Genomic DNA, 15,687 nt, shown 5'->3' on the forward strand with positions numbered 1-15,687 from the left:
TAAACAGAACCTTAAAGTATTAATAAATACGACTATTAATCAATTTTTTTTTTATGAATTTGAATTAAATTTTCGAAAATAAAAATTCTCCATTTTCTTTTCAAGTATTCAAGGTTATACCTTAGTGTTTCAATAATTCTTTTAAGCCATAATAATATTTATTTTATTAATAACAAATTACTTTGAAAAAATAATTCAAATTCGATTTCCAATTTTTGTTTATTAAAAATTTAGGGACAAATAAAAACAATATAAGCTATCAGGGGTAAAATAAGATATTTCATCACACAAAAAAATAACCCACGAGATAATTTTTTTATTTAATCTTCTTTTTTTCATTAATATAATTTTTTTTTGTTACTTAAAATCTGTAAAAAATATTTATTAACAAAATTGGAGTAAACATAATTCCACAGTGTTTTCATTTTTCCCAACAAATAAAAAAAATGTCTGCCTAATCTTCAAACATCTGATTCTTATCTAAAAAAATTATCTACAGTAGATAATATTTATTTTAAATAGTTCTTATCTAAAATCTTAGCTTTAAATAAGGATTAAATAGAAAAAAAAACAGTAACTATTTATTTAAATACTTTTAAATGAATTGGATAAAATTTTTCGATAACCATTTAAACGCAAAATGTTAATTCTAACCTCAAAATTGGTTCAAACAAGTCCCTATCGATGTTCAATTAATTTAAACGCATTCAATGCAGCTTCCGTAATCAGAAAATGAAATCTTCTAAAAAAAAAAAAAAAGATAAAAATTATTACGAGTAAAATTAGACAATAAAAAATAAATCAGATTCGAAAAAGAATAAAAAAAAAAGTTTGACGTAAATCGAAGCAGCGAGAAGATCGTTTCGATTTGATATCTCATTTATAATGTCGGAATCGAATTATCTTCTCGCATGTATATATATATATATATATATATATATATATGCTCTATATTCGGGTTATCGATTATTAGATTTCACAATTTCCTCTTCAGTTTTCCTCCTCGTATGTATTTTTACATCTTATCCGGTCCATCGATTGAAAGTTCCAAAATAAAACAAATTTATTTCCTTTATTTAGATTTATCTCAAACGAACTATATTTTATCTATTTTGAAACTGAATTTTTTTTTTTAAATTCCAATCTTTAATATTTAATTTCAATTCCACTATGAAAGAACACTTGTTCTACTTCTATTATCAATTATAAAACATTCAAACACTTGAAGATAATTTGTTTCAAATGAAAAGATATTTATAGCGATTTTTAAAGGAAATGAATCAAGCTCTTTATTATCAATTTTTTCGCCCACTTCTAGTTTACAGAAATTACTTTAATGGTAGTATTTAAAATCGGAAATTTAGTCAACAATATATAAAATATCTTAAAATTCTTTTAAAATCAATCGTTAAGTCACAATTATTTTTTAAACAAAACAAGATATTTTATTTCAATATTCATCATTTTGTCAAAAATTTTGACATGAGAATATTTTGTAAAACTCATTAATCAATCATGTTAGTCATCGTATCTTCTCACATGTAGAGTTAACAAAAAAGAAGAGCTTCTTAGAAATTAGCTATGGTTGTTAAAATGTATCCAATATTTAGGAAAAACACATGGTAGGTTAACTTGTCTTCGTCAATCGGTTAGTCTGTCGTTTTGTTGTTTCAGGATCACTATCAATCTATTTATCTTTCTATCTGAATGTGTTAAGACTTGAATTTGGACGTATGAACTTTGAGGCCTTAAGAAATACAACACCAAGCAATGTCATGTGGACCATTAACTATTTACAAAAATAGAGCGACAGTTGGACTACGGTGAAAAAATATTTAGAGAAAAATACTTGAAATGAAAAGGGGGTAAAATAAAAGGTGACAAATTTTATCAGAACAATAGAAGGAAAATTTTACAAATATTTCACTCGGAATATTTTTAACGAATCCATTCACATCAAATACAATTAAAAACAATCATCGGTAAAAATGACGGTCATTTATGAGAACTGGTAACAATAAAGGATAAAATAACGGTCATTTTTGATAGTAATTTTCATTTTATTTAATTAGAAAGAAAAAAATTTTTTTTTTAATACTGAATTTTTCTGTTCATTCTTTATGTTTTGAAAATTTTTAAATAACCGTTATTTTACCGAATGGTGTTATCAACACCATAATTACTGGAGATGGGCCAAAAAATATTTATTTGTTGAATTCAAGCTTAAATTTTTATACAGCAACGTTAATTGCATTTTTAACAATATTTAGTAAAATTACGGTAATTTTAACAATTAACAATAATTGGCGGTAAAATGACGGTCATTTTAATATTATTTTTCTTTACATTTACTTTTGTTTTTAATCTTATATTTGAATTGTTAATAAAAAAAAATTTTTCATATTTAAAAATGACCGTCATTTTACCAAATATTGTTATCAACACCATCATTACTGGAGATGAGTTTCTTTTCTCAAGCAATCACCGCTGAACTTTAGCCAAACAAAATATTCATCATTGAGTTGAAATTTATTCTCATGAAGTATCAGAAGTAACTGCACTTTCACCCAGCAAATATGGCGCAAATTTCAAGTAAATATTCGCTGTAGTAATTTTTTTTTTTGTTGTATCCAAGATAACCTCGTAACCTTATAAAACAATCAAATTGGTGGCATGAATTGGGGCGTTAGTAGTAAAAACCCTCAGGCGATTGAACGTTGAAAATTAGAAATGGTCACGCGAGTTTCCCTTATCCCTCATATCCATGGATCTTTATAACGGGAAATAAAACAAATTCTTTTATTTTCATTATTACCTATCACGAACAAACCAAAAGCAAGAAAGTTAGCTTCCATCACGAATATAGTTTAGATATTTTCTCTAAAAGCATCATACATATTTTCTATATCAATACTATTTGATTTTGTCACTCTCCATGTACTCTATAAGAGGGATGGGTGATGATGGTGACCGTTGGTAGAATGAGATCTAGGGTTGGACACTAGGGTTTCTAACACGAGTCAGTTGCTCACAATGCAAAGGACAATGCAAATGCTACCAGAGTCCTAACAATAGGTTGCTAAAAAGGAAACCAAGTAAATACGGGCGAGTTCTCTCATCTCCTGTATGGGAATTACATTAATGAAACGCACTGATGCTGAAACAATGGAAACGAAAAGTTTATTCTATCTCTTTTGGCCATTCAATTCTATTCGAGTCACAATCAAATGGTAATCTGCTGGTCATGATAAAAGATTAAACAATGACAAAAAGTTGATGAGTTTAACCTTCATTTTTTCATATATATTTTATATCATTTTTATTCTACTAGCAGAATACTATTGACAATATTGACGACTAATCCATCAAACTATTGTTTGCTCTATCAAGGCTATCAACAAACTCAATGTCAATAATTGGTGATAAATAGCATATTTTTGATGATAAATATTCTAGAGTGCTGTAAAAAATAATTAATAATTTGCACAGGGAATAAATTTAATTAAAAAATAAATGACAGAAAAGCTTCTTAGGGTTTGAAAAATGAAATAAAAAGACATAAGACCAGGAAGAAGGCGGGTTTAATGCAGCCGGAAGACGTTAAAGAAAGACGGGAAAGGGAGGTTTTAATACTGTGAGGACAACCCATTGATTTTTTTTTTTTTATTCTTATTTTTTAAACCTTCAGACTCTTCTATACTGTAGAGACTCTAGAATCTCTAAAGTTGCAGCGAGGAGCCTTCGTTTATATATGATACGTCATTTCTGATGTCTGCAGTTTAAAATTACTTGCCAGTAATACTCTTCACTAATCCTTAATCTTTTGCATACTAATATTCGCATGCTATTTTCAGCCTAAAATAACCAGTTGGAAATTTAATAACAATTGAACATACTGATGATGATGATGATGATGATGGTTGATGGTTGGATAGGAGACATTGGAGACTAATAAATGAAGTCTTGGAATGGATGCTATGTTTGATAGTCAAGAGGACATGATATTGCCACTGATTACTCTATTAACAAGCCGTTGAACTCAGTTTCAATAGGTTACACATCTTTAGCATCTGAATAATGTTCTTTTCTAGATATACTTAGCGTTTATTTAGGATGGCTCTTTTCTTGAATTCTTGGCAGTGAGTTAAAAAAAAAAAAAGGGACTGGAGCATCAATAAAGACTACGGATTATCCTCAAGACATGACAATAGCGCAAATACTCGATTCTCATGGCTCGCGAATCCATTTAGTTACGGTCGCTGGAGTGTTCTTTCTGGATTCTAGCAAAAGACGCCACACGTTCAAATGCTCCCTCGTGCGGAAAAGTCTCATCTAAAAAGAACGACGTATTATCTGCCGCACCCTACTCCACTACCAATGATGTAAAAATTGTTCAGGCTTTCTTTAGTTGAATCCTTGACGAGTTACAGAGTTCAAGTGAGGTGAGGAGTTTTTTTTTTTAGCATCAGGTCATTAAAAGGTCATCCAGATAGCAGAAATAGAGATGATTCCTTTTAATGTTGAGGTGATTTAAAAGCTTTAATTCAATGGAGATATTTTTTAGCAACTTGGGTGGGTGATGATTGAACTTTAGCCTTGATATTAGCACGCTTTTGATGATGATTCAGCTTTAGCCTAGCTATTAGCACATTTTAGATGATGATTGAAGCTTAAGCCCCAACCATTAGCACACTTTGGATGATTATAAGACGTTAGCCCAGCTATTAGCACAATTTAGATGATGATAAGACTTTGGTTCAAATATTAGCACCTTGGGTGGATGATAATTGAACTTTAACCTAGTTATTAGCACATTCTGGATGATGATTAAACTTAAACCCAATCATCAGTACACTTTGGGGCCCAATTAATTGAAAAATAAGTAATAAAAACAGTTTGATTAATAATTATTTATCAATTAATAAGAATTTTGAATACTCTATATGATAAATGTACTTATTCACTGGTTGAATCAGGAAACATTGATAGAAATTCATAGGAATATGAATGAATATTTTTGCCAATTCACTGTTAAAGAGAAAAGTTCAATATTGTTGAATCCATAATGACCTAGAGTTAGAACTTATTGTCAAGAATTTCAAGGAATCTTGAGTTCTCTATCAAAGTCATCTGCCAGGAAAGCCTCATCAAAGACACATTAGCACCTCATAAAGCATCAAGTAACCACGAAATTCCTGATTCATGATTAATTCAAAGCATCACACATGGACGATCAATCATAGAAACGTGACAAATAAAACCACAATCATGATGATGTACCATGTTTATTTCAATTGAATATTGACCAACAATAAAACCAAATTTAAAACTGCACCTCCTCATATTTCCCTAAAAACGAGTTTCTAAATGAATCAGCAATTTTTTTTACCAATATTTTGCTGCTAGGGATGGTCTCAAAAGAGAAGGAACGTTTGAAGAAGACAACCCTTTTATGAATACCTACACCATTATGAATGCATCCTGATGACGAGGATGAAATGATGGAGTGAGAAGGACAGTGCTAATAGGCATTGAAGTGAGATGAAAGATGCCTTTTTCCGGAGGGGATATGGACCTCAACCCCTTGGAGACCTTTAGGGTAGAGGGGGTGGGCCTAAAGGGGGCAGCCAAATTGCTAGGCTGCCACTCAAATTGGCCTGACAACGAACAATTGCTCCTATTACATCGCATTTGTCGGCGCTACGCGTCCTCTCATGTTACTTTTCAAGTAACGTGTGTGTAAGGGATGAATTCCTGGGGACACGAAAAGCAAAGGATAGAGTGAATTAGAAAAAGGAGTTAGAAGGGGGTTGTGTTAGGGGGGTTTATTCCATGTCGGAAATTGTATGGAGTGTGGTAAGGGTGTACTGTGTGTCGTCACCTGCCTCTATTCAAATATCACTTTTCTGGAGCTGCTGTTGAATTCCAGTACATTCATTGTTGCTTTCTGTTTAATTTTAATTAATTCCTCTCTTCAATTACTCCAAAATTCTCTATATGACTGCTAAAAATTTTGTGTTGCTTTTTATTATACTATCCAACAACAACTGCTGATGGTTAAAAGAAGATTGCTTTTAATTGTTTTGAATTATGTCCCTATTGTTCCTAGAACTTTGGCAGTTATTTTTTCTGGTAGCCACTATTATTATTTCCATTCAAATTGTACTTGAATTGTTCAAAACATTTATGGCTTTTTCAACATAAAATTCGACATTGAAGTCAATGGTAACATTCCACTGGTCATCCATAAACATCATCAATGTACTTTTGATGTTCCTAGACCTTGGAGATAGGCAAAAGAAGTCATAAAATCTTGGTGGTTTTGGCGGATATTTTTCATCTAACTTTGATGACTAATTTTTTTTCTTCAAATGATCATCCAGAAGACGCAATTAAGTTGTTCATTGAACACTTCTTGCTAGGAAAAATAATAAAACCATAGATATCTTCATCATTTGATAATTTTTTTCAAGCTCTAAATGTTATTGACTGTTAAAACGCCCCCTTATTGCATCATAACTTAAGGTTTCAATGAAAAATAAAAAAAATAAAAAGAATGAAATGCTAGGATCTTAAAACCAATGATGATTTTCATTTGAAAATGCATAAAACCCAACATTTCATCAGCATTTTATACTTTCCAAGAAGTTCTCGTAAAATAACACTTAAAATTAATTTATTCCAAACCATAAAGAATCACAAAGTTATTGCGTGAAAATCATGAGAAACAAGTTTTTCCCTTAATTTTCATTTCAACTGTGTAACAAAGATTTATTGGTGTTGCATTATTTAAAAAGAAATGGTTTAAAACGTGCCGATCAGTGTACCGATCACTTTAACAATCCATCTGGACTTTATACTACTGTGTACCACAATCCACTTCACATCTGTCTTCAGAATCTTATTCCCAAGATTCATCTGACAATTGTTCCGCATCACGTATTGGCTCCAGGGCTTTGATGCGATGAGCCGCTATGCGGCACGTGGTTGGCGGGCGACAAAAATCAAGACCACCGCTGCAGAAATACTTTGAACAAACTGTACCAAGTGTTCTGCACATTTGTAGAAACCCACCCAGAAGTTTTAAAAAATAACTAAAAAAAAAAAGATACCTTGCTTTTGAGGATACACTTTAACACATATACATGTTTGCCTTTTAAATATACTAATTTATGCTTCTCTAATTTTATCCTCATTAGTGTCGACTTTACTATGACTGCTTTGGATACATTTGGGCTCTTTAAATGATACCCTTTGATTGATGATATTAAAATAACAGTTGATACAAAAATTCATCTATCATTAGTAGCTTTTATTTCAAAGAGAAATCAGTTTTTGTGGAAAAAAATATTTTTTTGTTGAAAATTTTGTATCTCAAGTCAGGCAATATGATATCTTGGTGTTAGAGTATTAATAGACGAACAAAATGAGCCCAGGATAAAGGCTCTAGGATGATTCGTTCAAGAGTTATGAATTTTTAAAGTTAGGTGTTCATCAACAATCAGCTGGACTTTAACCTAGAGTTCATTATCAAGACTTTGATGAATCTTCCTCGCAATAAATACAACGAGTATTGAACTTGGTATCTGAAATAGAATATTTAGCATCAAATAATGATAAATTATGCTCGAAAAAATTTTCTATAGTTCAGAAACAAATATTGTTCATGATTGAAAGCTTTGATTTTAAAAAAAGACCTCTTTTATAAAAACCTTTCTATAAAAACATTTTTTTATCAAAGGTTTTTGTTTTAGGTTAAACAAAATAATGTCTTGATGTTAGAGTATTAATAGACGAACAAAATGAGCCCAGAATCCAAGTTCTAGGATGTTTTTTTCAAGAGTTATGAATTTTTAAAATCAGTTGTTGATCAGCAATCAGCTGTACATCAAACCAACGTTCATTACCAAGTCTCTGATAGACTTTTTTTGTAAATAAATCCAACAAATATTGAACTTAGCATCTAAAATAGAATATTTAGTTAAAAAACAATGATAAATCATTCTTCAAAAAATTTTCTGTATATTCAAGAATGAATTTAACGACGAAATTCTGTATAGAGTCTTCACACATGTCTAGCTATAAATATTTTTATTTTGTTAATGGAGCCTGTTGGAAAAAAATAATGGATTTTATTCTTAAAACGACTTACAAGACCCCTTACATAAATATATGTAAGCTACTTTGAACTACCTTTCGACGATCTATTTCTAAAGCAGAAGAATACATAGATATTCTTGAAATAATAACATCACCTTTTGGATGCTCTTTTTTTTTATTGTCTTGTCTTCCGGGTTTCCAAAAATGCGGATTCTGCTTGAGATGTTTTTTTTAAATTCACTCGAATGGTTGGAAATGAGGCACTAAAAGGCATGCTGAACTAACAGTCTATTGAGAGAAATACCTAATGGACTCATAACGTGTCTGAGGTCTCAATTTTTATTATATTCAAATTCACAAAGTGTTGTAAAATCATCAATAGAAAATCAGCTAAGTAAAGAATGTAAATTATGCTGTTCATCTATTGGACACTTGGAGCTTCTTTTTCTTTCAAGTGTTGATGCAGAAAAAAATTTTAGCATAATTGGAATGATCTATGAGCGATTATTTAAATAGGTTTGAATTAGAATGAAATCGTTGTAGACATTAAGGGTGCAATTTTATCGAAAATAAGTGCTAGTTGACCCATGAATCATGTTTATAACTCCAAAGTGTTTGAAACGACATACGGAAAGCGAGTAAACACATGGATGACTTCTCGTTTGATTGTACACACTAGTGTATACTCTAGTGAGTATGGTTGTACCCAAGGACGAATTTTATGGGCTTTTTGGATCTCCAACCTGCTCACATCCTGCATGACATCTGTTCGGTATGACTCCCTTTATGCTTTGATCTCTACCTGTTTTTGTTTACGAATTAGTTTAATGGAGCTGAGATTGTGATTTGTGGGGTGTGGGTTTAAATTGCTTTCTATCAAAATTATTTATCTTATGTTTTTTCATCTGCTTTATTTGGATAACCATAATTCATAAACCAATCTAAGTAGAAGCTTTCAGGGGAGACAAAGAGAGTTTTTAAATCAACCAAAGTGACATTAAAGCAGATTAAAACATCATTTTTATTCCAATATTTATGAAATTCGCTCAATAATTTTGTCTTATCTCGAAACTCATTCGATATATCGATTTTTTATTATCACCATCGTTTTTAATACCCGATTTCCGTTAAAATGAGTACCCACATGATAGGGTTATTTTTAATTATAAACAATTGATATTTTTAATACGGCGCCATCTACAACAATTTTTTTCTGGATCTATACCAAGGGTCATGGTACTCATTTTAACGGAAATTGAGTGCTGAACACAATGAAAATAAAAGTTTTTTAATAGCTTGACGTTTTTAATGGAAAGTAATCGTCGAAAAAAAAAATTTTATTTTCCTATTTAAAAAAAAAACCTTAAATTTAATCTAAAAATTCTTTATCCTTTTTATGACACTGAAAATCATAAAACACCACATGTCTCACGTGCAAAAACATTCTCGTATTCAATAAATCAACAAAAAATCGTGTCTACGCATTGATGATAAAACCTAGTAGTATAGAAGAAGATGGCGGATATGTTGAAGTAGGAAAAATAGTAAAGATGAAATTCCGGAATGTTTAGTTCAACCAGATGACGATGAGGAAAGATCCCTTGGGATGCGTATAACAGGGTCGCGCACGATTTTCTCGTACAATAGAAACCGACGCAGCCGGACCGTAGTAGTTTTCTAAAGGGGAACGAACGTAAAGCGTGGGCGCAAACATTAGCATAATCGGTTGAGAGCAACCGACGAGATAGTCTGCAGTGAAGAGATGCCAGCCAAGAGAAAGAGAAATAGGAGGGATAGAAGAGTCAAGAGAAGTGGGAGGAGATGAAGGGTAAGATGTACGACTTTACTGAGGGCACTGTACCAACTTACCCAAGAGATTAGCATCTTCCAGGCCTTAAACGACGTGGCAGGCGCGACGACTCTTCTGGGATTTATTTCTGGCCTTTGTTTCCGCACTGTTGTTGATTGTGTGATGGTGTAAGAGTCGCAGGTAGATGAAAACATTGGAACCGGTCAGAAAATAAGATCGCTGATACATAAAAGAGTGTCTTTGAAACACATCGTGGGAGAATGTTAAGCTTTTTTCGGAAAAATTATAGGTTTTTAAATCTGCAAGGTGGTTCTAAAGGGTTTGATGGTGAGAAAATCGGTTAGGAAAAAATGATATCGATCATTTATCCTAGATCGTTGTCATTAAAGACGTTAATTAGCAGGTTTTAACACTTTTGCGTGAGAAAAGTTGGTGAAACATGAACTTTCTTAGTCTCAATAGATAGCAATGATATTTATTCAACACTTTTTTCTATTTATTTCATTAACTAAGTAACAATAAAACATTGGGACATCAAAGTGATAGTAAATAGTGTCTTGGAAAGTATCCAAACAACATTGAATAATTAATAGTCCTTAATAGGAAGTAAGGTTGACCCATTCCTGGTTCAACACTAGGGTAACCAGGCTAGCTTTAGTCCCATGTTGGAATGAACCAGTCTTGCTTCCTGCTGGCATACTGATCTTCAAGCAAAAATCATCATTGAATTATTTGTAATGATTTATAATAAATAGAGGAAGAATAAATCATCATCATCATCATCATCATCATCATCATCATCATCTAGAAGTTGCATTGGTTTTTCATTGAAACTCATTGGTTGATCATTGATACTCCAAGATTGTGATGAAAATTAGGTGAAAATATTTCAAACCATTGGAATAAAAGTAAATAAAAAGTATCCAAGTGAAAAAGTTTTAAATTTGAAAGTTACGACTGCAGATTCATGCCAGAATATCTTTGACTCGAGTCAGCAAAATGCAAGTGCCAAGTCAGATGTGACTGAATGAATGATTGTTTTTCCGATTCTCAATATTTTCAGTGTCCGATTGAGTCTATTGAGAAGTTGAATAAACTTTTTTATTTCCATCCAAAGGCAAGTTCTGCAACGTTAACTAAAAAGAATTAGACTTCACACAATTTACGGTATGAAAATGGATATTAAGGAAAAATGATTTAGAGGAAAATTATGAAAATTTTATTATGCTAGAATGACTAGAGAAAGTTTTTTATAAAGTTTCTAAAAAAAAAACTAAAACGATGCGATTGAATTTTGTGATATTTTTTTAAGATGCGTTTTATTATAAATAGAAAGACCACCTGAGGTGTTTTGGTTATTATGGAGCCCACCTACGGTCTGATCAGAACTTTGGGGCTTTGATGGAAGTTTTAGATGATCGGATAGGTGTTGAGTTATAAATACTCTATAGCAAGTTGGTAACTGAACCTTTGCTACCGGTTTCACCATTACGTTGCACTGCATACTTTCCCACACTGGTCATGCTTTTATCACAAGTAATGTCAAAAAGTGTTTACATTTTAATACACCTTACTATTCATTCTTTCACTTTAATATCTTCATCAATTGTTTGATCAATAAAAAAAAATCAATTTATAAATTAAACACAATTATTTGATCCATTGAAATTAATTGTTTTTTTCCATTTGATCCTATCATCAACAATTCTTCAACAAAGCATTATTCTTTTTCCAAAAATATTTCCTTCATTCATGATGCAATATATTCGAAATTTCAATCATGTATTATACGTTTTTATATCATCCATTGACAATAGGATATATCTTTTACTAACCCTTTTTTCCAAAACCTACAAAGCAGATTTAAAATTTTGATTAAAAAAAAAAAAAAACTGTCACTCTTGTCAACCCTGATGTTTTTTACTTCACTTTTTCTTTCTTACCTCTTTCTTCTTATAGCAAGAGAACAGTTATAATCTCGTGGTATTTTCCGGACTATCGAAAGACGCCTTAAAAATTACTTAGGATATTACAGAATAAAAAAAGTAAAAAAAATCTTTCAGAAGGCCAGATGGCAAACGGTCTCATCTTATTCCTTTGCTTATATCTTTTAGCAGAGAGCAATGGTAGTAAGGCCTTTAGATTCCTCCTCGTGTATCCAAAAGAAGATGTGGAGATACGGGTAAGATCAACCAACAGACTAAGTGCGGAGTAAAATTTCTAAAAGGGTGGGACAGATCCTTTTCATTTACGTTCACTGGATCCTATCAATGGACCTTGATCATCTATCTCACTTGTACATATGTGCATCAACATTTTAAGTCTCTCTTACTCTATTCATTCTCTGCGTGTGAGTCTCGTGAAATCAAATACAAAATAAAAAAAAGTTGCGAAAAAGAATTCTTTGGATAGTATGTTAAGATTCCATGATGAATAAAGTATTTTTTGTCATCAACAAGAAAAGAATTTATAAAAGCTGATTTTTTTTTTGTTAACTTTGATTAATGATATTTTAAAGCACACATTTCACACTTTAATGTGATTTCTTCTTGTTCTAAGATCTCTGCTCATCTAATTGTTTAATGACTAAGCTAAAATTAGTCTATGCTTGGCTACCATTCGAGTGTTAACATCGTGGGCTGTGTTGGAAACATTCATCAGCACCACCATCTTCTAGATGTAATTATCATCTTCATGCTCCATGGTATCTAGTTTCTTCTACTCAATATCAAAAACACCTGCATTATAATCAACATGAAATTTACGTTAAAATGAGTATCAACAATTCAAGGTTTAAACTAATAAAAAAAAAAAAAAAAACTTCATGAAACATTAAAGTAGCTAGGATCCAAGATGATTCTAGAGATCCCTAGACCTTGTGAGTATTCATTTCCACCTGAATTTGATGTAAATTCCATCAACGTCCATCAGCAATATCTCCAAATAATTGTATGTCTCCATCTATATGTGGATAGACAGATGAATTTCTCTTATTCCAGTTTCATCTTTCCTGTCATTGTTAATAAACTTATAGTTAACTTAGACTTGGTTTTACATACCTCCAACAATACGAATACTTTGATAAATTGGATTGGATTAAAAAAAAAAAAAGAATATCATCGATTTGAAAAAGATAGGTTGTCTCCAAAGAAAATCATAAACCTGTAATTTCACCCACGATTCAATAAACTAACGAACATATATTGGCTAGGTAGTGTGCTCGTTACATCTGCATACGAGTGGATGATAGCTCAGTAAATTGTAAAGCTTGAGGCATTAGAGGTCCAGTCTTCTTATTCTTGCATACACATTCACCTTCTCTTCCATCCATATATGCATAAATGTTCAATGGTGTTCTGGCTCAAGTCGTTCCACAGACTTATTTTAATACCACGTGCTGCTGCCTAACCCAGCGAAATTCTACATTGTTCGAACGAATGTAGTTACGAGTGAGGATATAAACGCGTGAGAGTTCTTGAGATCCTTGTATATTATTGTATATATCTGGCCTGTGGTCATATTCCATGTATTATAGAGGGAAGAGACTTGGTGAGCCTTAGTGGTCGGTGTTTTAAAGCACGAGAGTACAATTTATGCGGTTACGTAGGCGTCGTGTCTAATGCGAATGCTTTCAGTTGTCATAACACTTATGTATACACCAGCAGCTTTTGAATCGTAGGAAGAAATATACAACTTCTTGGTAGAATATTATAATAATACATATTGACACTAAACAATTCTTCTTTTTTTATCATTTGTAGAAATAATATCAATTTATTTTATATAACATTGACTCTCATTAGTGCTATCTAAAAGTCTTGAAGCTATTGATATCAGACACCAGGAAATACTACGTTGTATTTCAATATTTTCACTTGTGTACATATTTGTTCTACAAAAAACTTCGTTGAGGAAATATTTGTTTTTAATCCCTAAACAGTATGGGAAAAATTTTTAGAAACTTTTCTCGTTATTCAATTCTCTCATACATGAGAGTAAATTATCTTTTTTTTCCAGTGGGTGTTTTAATTTTTTTATAAATTTATTCAACGCCCCCACATGATCTAATCGATCATTCTTTGGTATTTCAAATGAGTACGTAATAAATTAAACAAATAAAAGTCATACTTTCATCACAAATTGTTGTCTCATTAAGGAGGTCATTATCCAACTATTTTCCAACATTATCAGCTTCATTTCTCTACCAAATTACTCATATCATTATCAAGTCTATCAACATTTAACCTAAAAGAATATGAAACATCAAATAAATATGGCATCACCACCTAATGTATTATCAACTTACCTTGAAAAAAAAATGTTGTAAATCAAAATATCAAGACCAATCAAAGCTATTTTGTGTTTGCAATCTACCATTTAATAGAATTTTATTAAAGGAATGTAATATGTTCAATTTTATATCAAGTGATGTAGCAATATATAGTTGACTAGGGTCTTAGAAACTGTCGTAGACCGTTAGAGCAGTCAGTTGTAAGTCGAAGTAGGAGTTTTCATGCTCAGTTCACTCAGTTGGAGTGACCCCCCGCGTTGAATCGCTCCGGGCCAAGTTGGAGGGATGGCCGGAACTAGCCTCCGGCTTTTAGATAACACTACTATACGACGAACTGCTTCTGCTGTATCCTGTGACTGAAGAAGAAGATAACTGATAGTATCTATGCTAGCTTCTAACATATACCAACAGCAGAAAGTTCACTAGCAAATGATGTATCACTACTTACCACGCCTTTAAAGTTTCAAATCATCTATTTTACATATATATATATATATATATATATATATATTTACTCAAGTGCGATTCTCATCAACGAATATAACCTCATAATAGTAGTAACATTCATCAATGATCCATAATATTCTTTGAATTCAATCAATTATTTAAATCGTTTTTCTATTCTATGAATGTCATTAACCTCAAAATAATTGATTATATCATTTATGTGATAATTTAGAGGTTATTTTGTCGACTATTGTACTAGAGATAATTGATTCTCTAGATGTTTATAATGATTAATTGCTTATAAAATGTTCAAATTAACTTTTAAAAACAGTATTCATCGTTTTATTAAAGTCAATAATGAAATAACTTCAAATGCAATAGAACTTCTTGGGAAACTTCTATTGATTCAATTGACTCAACTTTTCTAGTGATAGTAATTAACTAAATTGGAAGAAATTATTTGCAATAATTAGTGATGAAAGTGTTTGAAAATAAATGTCAACTTATCAATGTTTAAGAAAAGTATCAAATGATCACTGATAATTGAAGAGAAAGATAGATAGGGAGTTTCATTGGTTAGACAGTTAAACAAAATTTACATCAAACAGCAAAATGGATACAGAATAAAAGTTACAATGGGGAGACTACGGTTTTCATGGCGCTGCGATTTTTTTTTGACTCGCAAAATTGTTGTAACTTGGTACAATTTACTTGCAGGGTGATTTTTTTTCCATTAAACCAGAGAGAACCCTCTAATTCTGTAGTCCAAAATTATGTCCATATAACCCCAAAATTTAAAGTATCAATATCTCGGAAACTAAGTGAGATATGAAAATATTTTATTCTTCATTTTCGTCTTATTTTGGACTGTTCTATCGAAATTCATTTCGTGGCACCACGGAAACCATAGTCGTGCCTCCGTAATGAAGCAGCTAAATAAGATGACAGATATTTTCTCTCAAAAATAACTACAAAAAAGAGAGAGAGAGAGAAAAATATCATGACATTCCGACATTCAAAACGACCTCAGCGCCACTGC

General features: G+C 31.5%; 1 protein-coding gene across 8 annotated transcripts in view; it reads left to right on the forward strand.

Annotated features, from left to right (window-relative positions):
• Ten-m (teneurin transmembrane protein Ten-m) overlaps window positions 1-15,687 on the forward strand; it is a 272,219-nt gene that overhangs the window by 235,066 nt on the left and 21,466 nt on the right. The gene's annotated exons all lie outside the window — the stretch shown is intronic.

The sequence above is a fragment of the Chelonus insularis genome, unplaced genomic scaffold, assembly GCF_013357705.1.
Source record: "Chelonus insularis isolate UGA/USDA-ARS -01 unplaced genomic scaffold, ASM1335770v1 contig_85_pilon, whole genome shotgun sequence".
In the NCBI taxonomy this organism is placed as follows: domain Eukaryota; kingdom Metazoa; phylum Arthropoda; class Insecta; order Hymenoptera; family Braconidae; genus Chelonus; species Chelonus insularis.